The sequence below is a fragment of the Melospiza melodia genome, unplaced genomic scaffold (assembly GCF_035770615.1).
Source record: "Melospiza melodia melodia isolate bMelMel2 unplaced genomic scaffold, bMelMel2.pri scaffold_45, whole genome shotgun sequence".
Taxonomy (NCBI): domain Eukaryota; kingdom Metazoa; phylum Chordata; class Aves; order Passeriformes; family Passerellidae; genus Melospiza; species Melospiza melodia.
The window spans coordinates 3,985,815-3,993,643 of NW_026948772.1; the positions used below are offsets into that span (position 1 = coordinate 3,985,815).

General features: G+C 52.0%; 1 non-coding gene across 1 annotated transcript; it reads right to left on the bottom strand.

Annotated features, from left to right (window-relative positions):
- Positions 1–4,436: 4,436 nt before the first annotated feature.
- LOC134434678 (small nucleolar RNA SNORA74) lies at positions 4,437–4,640 on the bottom strand. The gene has a single exon (XR_010031903.1). It is a non-coding gene; the product is annotated as a small nucleolar RNA SNORA74 (small nucleolar RNA).
- Between the last annotated feature and the right edge of the window lie 3,189 nt (positions 4,641–7,829).

Below are 7,829 nucleotides of genomic sequence, written 5' to 3' on the forward strand. Positions count from 1 at the left end.
GCATTAAGTTGCTGTGCCATAATATAGCAATGCTTCAGTTTAGTGAAAATAGTCTTCAACAGATAATAACCAGAAATTTTGCAATAGAGCTATGAAACGCAATTAGCAAGCGACAAGAAAATGAAAGCTTCTGGGTCAAACAGAGAGGGGGAATGTTGGAATCCATAAGGTTAGAGGGTTTTTAGGAAATGGTTAAAAAAGTATAGGCCTCAGACTGAAGTTTTGTTAGCATTGCAAATACAGCAGAAAAGTTTCCCATGCAAGCAGAAAAGTTTCCCATGCAAGTAGAAAAGTTTCCCAAGCAGTAGACGTGACAAAATAACGATAGGTCTCTGTGGAATTTGCTTTAGGATGGCAACAAGTTTATTTAATGTATATCTTTAGAAGGTTAGCATGAATAGAACTCTGTTCTTTGTCTCTTATGAACTAGTCTTTGTTTTAGCTACGATTACGTATGTTTTATAAGATTGGATAGAATGCTTGTCAATATGTGTTTTCTGTGTCTGATTGGCTGAATTCTAGTCTGAGATGATTTTATGTATTGCTGTATGAGCCCTGTTGGAGGAGACATTTTTTGGTGTGGATCAGTGAGCTGTCATGTCTCCATTTTGTATTTTGAGACTGATGTGCTGGAAATAAAAGCAAAAATCTCTTCACTGGTCTGGTTACAATGTTATCCATATTTGGATATTTTGCCGCGGCCTAGTGGGTTCCTTTTTTAAGGCGTGGGTTCCTGACACCATTGGACTTATACCTGTCCCGTCCCCCACACTGCCCTGTCCCTCTGACGGTGCCCAGGGCAGCCCCGCTCTGCAGCACATCCTCCTCCTCCTCCTGCTCCTGTGCCAGAGAGAAACTCAGAGAGTCCTCCTGACACATCCCTCAGGCTGTGGGGTGTGCTGGCTTCAGGAGATCCCTCCAGGAGCACAGGGGACATTGCCCTGCACCCACACACTCACCATGCACAGGGCTGTGAAGATCTTTCCCCAAGTGAAATCTCAGCTCAATGTCTTCCCAATCCTGATTGCCTTCAGCCTGTCTCTGCCTGGCTCCTGTCCCCGCAGTGCCCGCAGGCAGAGCCCTCTGCCCTGCTGGGCTGGGAGAGGAGCTGGCCCTGGGAAGAGCTGTTCCTTTAAAGCTCAGCAGTACAGATACAGCACAAGGACTTAAATGAGACTCTTGGGGATTTGGTGTTACTTACATCAAACTGAGTCCCTGAGAGAGTGTTCAAAACACTTCTCAACAACTCAAAATTAAATTGAAACTCCAAAGTTTTCCAAGTTTTAATGGGTACCACTGAGAGACACAAATGACAAATTTTCCCCTGGTTCCAATTAGAGCAGAACACTGGAGGCAGTGGTGACAGTTGGGTACAAACAAGGCAAAGGTGTCTCTGGTGCTGAGCAAAGCTGGATGTGTTTGAGGAATGCAAAGAGCCCAGGCCTGAGCCCCAGCCTCTGGCCAGGCAGATCCTGTCCCTCCCTCCTTGCTCAAGGCTCTTCCTGGGATGGGCACTGGCATGTGGGGATGTGCAATGGCAAGGGCAGGAGCATGGGGTGGCCCCTGCCAGGCTGCTGAGCAGGGACAAGGAGGCAATGAGGCCCCAGCCCTGCAAGGGTCACTTGTCTCCTGCTCCTGCCTCAGGCCCAGGACCAGCAGCCATGGCCAAAGTGCTGCCCAAGTTGGCTCTGGCAGGGCTGTCTTGCAGCTGCTGCCCATCCCTGTGCCCTGTGCAGCCCAGGCTGTCCCACGGTGTCCCTGCCTTGCTCCTCTGTCCCTGCAGGCTGTCGGCATCCCCCGGCTGCCCCACCTGGCTGGGCCCTTCCTTTGCTGACAGCTCTGCCTCCTGCCTGCCTCTGCCTGCCCACACAGAGCCTGGGGCTGACCCAGACTCCTTCTGGGAGATGTGTTGTGCCACAGCCCTGCCCTGGCAGGGAAATTACAGAATCACAGAATTTTCAAGACTGGAAGAGACCTATAAGATCATCTAGTCCAGCCGATGTTCTAACTGTTCAACTAGATCATGGCAGCAAGTGCCACATCCAGTCTTTTTTTAATTATTATCTCTCCTTGGTTCCATTCTGGGTCTTCACAGCTGCACTTGGTGACATTATTTCTATCTCAGGTTCATTTCCACTATGAAGAAGAGGTCCAATATATTTGAATCCACCTTTGTCATCCTCACAGGCTATTCTTGTTCTGCCCTCAGTCTCCACTGAACCCAGGACTTCCAGTTCCCATACAGTGATCATGTTCTTGGGGCCTCCAAATCCCATCCTGGGAGATCTCTGGGCCTTCTCAAAGGTGCTCAGCCCTGGAGATGTGATTTAAGTCCAGGAATGGCTTAGTACAATTTTGCCCAAGATTATATTGGGGAATATAATACAGAATAATACACTGTATCTTTTAAGTGACTGAGGGCAGATTTAGATTTTCTGTAAGGATGAAATATTTTTTGATGATGGTGGCAGGACACTGGCATAGGGTGCCCTCAGAATTGAAACCCCATCACTGGATGTGTTTAAGGTCAGGGGCTTTGTACAACCTGAATGAGTGAAGGTGTTCCTGGGTAATGGGAGTTTTACCAGAGACTCTTTTCGGTCTCTTCTAACTCAAACCATTTTACATTTCTTTGGTTCTTATATCCCAACTGCTTCTCCACACGGCTGCAAATACCAATGCACACCCTGCCAGCATTTTAATGTGGCCTAATTCCCAACACTTTCATAAAAAGGAAAGAATTGCCATATTAGGGACATGAATTGCCATGTTTATGGAGGAATCATTAAAAGCCCCAAAAGTAAAGAAACTGAAAGGAAGGACCAAAATCTCAGTGTGAAAGATTCACCAAGTGGGATATTGGCAGAGACTCTGATGGTGACCTCCCAGCTGAGGATGGGGGTTTCTGTCTTGGGGTCTGAGTATCAGGATGGAAGGTCGATCCCAGGAGGAGTCCCTGTGCATTTTCCTCCCCCATGGCTCTGCCCTTCCTGATCCAGCAGCTGTGGGGCAGCAGAGCGGGGGCAGTGCAGGGACAGGCCTGGTTCTGACAGGGCTGTTGTGGTTTAGGAATGGTGCTCCCAATTTACTACACCTACTACCAAGACCACGTGTCGCCCCAGATTTATATTCCCACCATTGCCCCCCCACACCACAGGGGCTTTGCCTGGCCTGGCCCTGATTGATCTCAGCCCATGTTTCACAGTCAGGGATAACCTGGAGATGGTGTCCAGGGTTCACCCTTGTGTGGCCAATCCAGACCCCCCTGAGGCGCTTTAATCCTGGCCGCCCCATCCTCCTGTCTGTTGTTGTGATGCTCTTCAGTGCCCAACTCTTGGGCACGTGAGCATCCACAGGAGGGAGTTTCACAGCCAACTTCTCCCCCAGACAGAGATGCCCTGCCCCAGTCCAGCAGCCCAGCTGGGTTTCCCTCTGTGCTCCCAACTGTCCTTTTTCCATGGTTCCAGCCACCCCAGAGAGCCTTTCCCACCATCCCCAAGTCAGTGCAGAGGTGCAATGCTGGCCATTTTTCTTGCTCAGAGCTCCAGGAATGGTCCCAGTGCTGCAGTGACTGCAGGAAAGGGGACCCCACAATGGGACATTTCTTGGTCAGATACAGACAGGAAGAGTGACAAACTGTCTGTGACTCGGGTTTTGGCCTGGCAGTCCCCGCCGTGGTTTGCAGGGAGCTGCAGTGTGGCTCGGCCTTGGCTGTGCCAGGCAGTGCTGGCCTGGGAGAAGGTGTTGGTGCCAGCTGGCCCAGGGAGCTGCAGCATGTGGGGAACGAGTTCCTCCTGGCCTCCTGCCCCAGGGTGGCACTGCAGGGCCTCATGGAGCCAAGGGGCCATTGTAGCTCTTCAGGGCCCCATGGAATTAAGGGGACTCTTTGGACATTGTGGGGCCTTGTGCGACTGAGGCCATCATGACACTTTAGAAACAAGGGGCCACTGTGAAACTACAGGGCCTTGTGGAACTGACACTGAAATCACCCAAAAAGAAACTTTCTAACACAGTTTGAGTATCAAAAAGCATTCATTTTTATTGCAGCACTGATCACTTGGAGGAGCCTTCCTCCATTCGAGTGCCCCAAACATCATGCGAACAGAGGTTTTATGACACACCCAAGTTCCATATTGATGAGCTATAGAGGTTTTATGACACACACAAGTTCCATATTTATGAGCTATTCCTCTGTGATGCTCTACATCTGGCCTGTAGGCCACACAGTATAAATAATTCCAAGTTCATAAGTGATTTATTATATAATTACCTTGCTTATGTAATTCAACCAGTAAGAGCAGGCCCAGGCCATTGGAGACTCAGGCTGCTACTGGCTGGTTAGCTGAGTAGTAACTGGCTCAGCCAATGAGGATTACCTTCATGGGCCTTCTCATCTATATAAGGATGTTAGATCTCAATAAAGCTGCCTGTTGCTGCATGAACACTCACAGTCTAGTCACTTGTCTCCACAGGCAGGAGTTACTCCACTCTCAGGCATGCAGAGTGCTGCCAAAACCTGGCACCACTGAGCACCAGGACGGCCTTGCTGGTGCCAGGAAAGCTCAGCAGCACCTTTCTCTCCCAGCAGCATAACACTGCCACAGGCACTGAGCAGCCACGGGCAGCTGACTACTGCTGGGATACAAAAACCCCAAAACTGGGGGGTTTACAGGGCAGAAAAAACGTGGAGGCACTTTTCTGATGATGCCTACTCTCATCAAGGCTTCATCCAGCAAGAGGAATAGATAAGCTAAACTTATTTCTGGATAAACCACGTTATTTCCACCCTGAGGACCTGAGGCTAGCACAGGAGCCAGCAGAGGCCTTTTAGACAGCAAAACATTTTTGCCCATTTTCCCAGGCTGGCTCACGGTCACACCTCACCCATGTGGCTCCAGAGCTCTTGCTGTGTCCCACGGGGAGGTTATCCCTTCACATCTGCTCTCGCAGGCTCCAGTGCCCTCCTGGAGCGCCTCCCCGGCTGTCCCAGCACAGCTCAGCACAGCTCAGCTCGGGGTTCCACATGTGACGGGGCCGGGGCACCTCAGAGCTGCTCCTTCGGGCGGGTCACCGCCATCGGTCATCGGCTGAAGGCCTAAAGAGAGGACAGAAGAAACATCACAAATAAGCCATTAGTTCCATCTGTATTCACAAAGCTCAACAGCAGCGGCCTGGCTTGTTGCAGAGGACAAAAGCCAGCACACCGAGTGAAAGGCTGAGGAATTAATGCTGAACCGCACAGCCGAGCAACATCCCCAGTCCCCCGGTCGAACAGATAAATAGGAGACAGTGAGTATTTCAGGTGGCGCCTTCCTGCCCCGGAGCCCCGGTCTCCAGCCCCGCTGCCGCCACCACCCGTGCCCTGTACCCCGCCCCCCCTCACCTCATGGCGGCGGTGGCCCCTCATGGCGAGGGAGCTTGGCCCGCCAGAGCTGCTCCTTGCCCTCATGGCGGCGAGCTGAACGAGCCCAGCCCGCCAGAGCCACTCCCTGCCCTCATGGCGAGGGAGCCCGGCCCGCCAGAGCTGCTCTTGGCCCTCATGGCGGCGAGCTGAAGAAGCCCAGCCCCCCAGAACCGCTTCATCTCCACACGGCGGCGGGGGCAGAAAAGGAGCAGGCTTCCCCACGCTGCCGAGGTGATTCCACAGACACCGCCCCGCTCGCTTCGGCCGCTCTCCCCGGGGCGGGGAAAAACCCTCGGTAATCAGGCACCGGGAGGGACTTTAAGATCGTCTCTTCCCACTCCCTGCCATGGGCAGCTACACCTTCAACTGTCCCAGGTTGCTCCAGTCCCTGTCCGACCTGGCCTTGGACACTTCCAGCATCCCTGACAGAGCCGGAGCAGGAACACGATCTGTGGAGCTGGGAGAACTGAACTCAAGCACCGGCTCATGGGAAGCAGAGGGCTGGTGAGCTGCCTCTGCTTGCCCCTGATGTGTCCCACTTCGGGCACAGGAGCTAGAAGTGTCAGCTCAGAAACAGCTGCCAGCAACAAAAATCCAGCTCTGAAATAAGCAGAGAAAAAGCTGTGGTGCTGCCAAGTGCCTTGCTGGGAGAAGCACAATTCCACACCTTCCCTGACCTCCACTGGATGCTGTCACATCAGCCCAGTGCTCTGTGTATCCATGTCTGGGCACAGCAGTGTAACTGTAACTCCCTCGCTGGGGATCCATTCAAAGGAAGTTTTTCTCTGTGCTTTGTGCTCCATTGAGACACTTGAAGGCCTTTCCAGAAAGCCTGGCATCCCTCCCCCATGCTCCTCATGTGCTTATGCTCTCAGAGCTCAGCAGTGAACTCAGCTGGAGCTGCGCCTTGCCTCAGGCAATCATCCACTCCAGCTCTGTCTTTTTCAAATGTTTCATGGTCTATTTTCAGCCCAAGCAGGCAGCTATTCTTCCTGGATGTGGGGTGCTCCTCTCCAGCTCAGCCTGATCCTGCCTTGTCCTGGGAAGCTCTGAGCTTGTTGTGCCCAGGACACTGCTGTGTGCAGGGACAGAGGCTGGTGCTGAGCAGAAGGAGCTCGGTGCTTCCCCTGTCACTGATGAACCTGGTGAGGAACAGGTTTCCCAGCTATGCCCAGTGCACACAGCAAAACCTGTCTGGGGGAGAGACAGGTAAGAGCAGACACAGAACACTTCATGCTCTTGTTCCTGGGGGTCTCGCTGCCCATGGCCAAGGGCACATGCCCACACAGGCAAGGATGATGACTCTGCCAAGACCCTAAGCCACAGCTTCAGTTTTGAACTGTTTAATTCATTAGCCCAGCATGGGGCCCAAATTAATATGCTTTGTCTCTTTAATAAGACATTTTCAGCAGGATTGGGGAGATACTTCAAAGCTTCCTGAATGCCAAATACCAGAACTCAGTAACTCTCAGTGCCAGGATCAGTCTCTCACTTCCCAGTACAGATTCCCTCTGTGTGCACAGCTTTTTCTCTGCTTGCTGGCCTTGGAGGGGGGCTCAAACAAAGGCCTGCACATCATTTGTGAACTTTGGGTGAAAAGCATCAAACCAGATGAAACACAGCAGAGCCGCTCTGCCATGGGGGTGAAGCCCTTTTCTGTCACAGGAATGTGCTCTCTGCATTAGCTGCAGCCAGTCCCTGTTGTTCATCTTGGCTTGCTGACCACTAAACAGAGCCTCCTTTTCTCCTGCAAGTGTCGTGGCAAGGCCTGAAAGGACTGAGAAGCTTTGTTCCAAGCCAGATTAGAGATATGAGTTACTACAAAACAAAAGCCCAGCAAGCCTCCTGGAGAGTTCCTCTAGTCTAGACACAGTCTCCCCTGAGCTCCCTGCATCCCAGCACAGCCCTGCAGCTTGTGTTCAAAGCAACTCAACTGGCTCCAGAAGCCTGGGTAACCTCTGTTGAGTGAATGTTCAGTTGCAGCATAAAGGAGGAATCACATCTGAGTGATTTTGCTCCCATAAATTAGCAGGATGGGTTAAACCAGGACATGAGCACTGTCTGCTGGCACAGTGCATCCACTCAAGAGATCTGCACTGGCATGGAGCTGTAGTGCTTCAAAAGATGTGTGCTCCAAGCCTGGGGTGGGACATCCCCCATGTAGCTGATATCTGCAGCTCCTGTGGCAGCAAGAGAGATCCTTTACTGTCACCTCAGCCCTGAACACACCCGTGCCCAGGGCTCACTGCCTGCCCCCCGTCACTGCTCAGCTCTGGCACTGCAGGGCTGCTACTGTGATCCTTCTGTACCAATCAGATTTTGGCTCAACACCATTTGGCCACACTGTCAGTCACTGGAGAAAAAGACAGAGTAGTACCGTGGGAAGAGGAAGAAAATTCAGTAAACCTATGGAAGAAAAGATCTG